Source organism: Penaeus monodon, chromosome 15 (genome assembly GCF_015228065.2).
Source record: "Penaeus monodon isolate SGIC_2016 chromosome 15, NSTDA_Pmon_1, whole genome shotgun sequence".
In the NCBI taxonomy this organism is placed as follows: domain Eukaryota; kingdom Metazoa; phylum Arthropoda; class Malacostraca; order Decapoda; family Penaeidae; genus Penaeus; species Penaeus monodon.
In genome coordinates, this window is record NC_051400.1 from 14,743,861 (window position 1) to 14,744,193 (window position 333).

Below are 333 nucleotides of genomic sequence, written 5' to 3' on the forward strand. Positions count from 1 at the left end.
AAGGAATAAATTAGTGTCACCAGTTTTAAACACACTCCTGATGAAACAGGTAATGATTCCACCTTTGAAAATATAATACAACTTGATTCACCATGTACACTGACATAGATCCATGAGGCTATTCTGATCAACAATCCCCCTGTTTGCTCTAGTGTCAGTTTAATGCTGAATAGGTCAGTTTTACTAGCCTCTCAGTCCCTTTAAGTTTAGACGTGTTAATGCCATATTAAAATTCATACCTTAAAATTTTGAAAAGATTAACAATGCCTTACTATCATACCGGTGATGAGTGTGACACATCATGGACTATCTGTTTGTCTTTTTGAGTCCCTC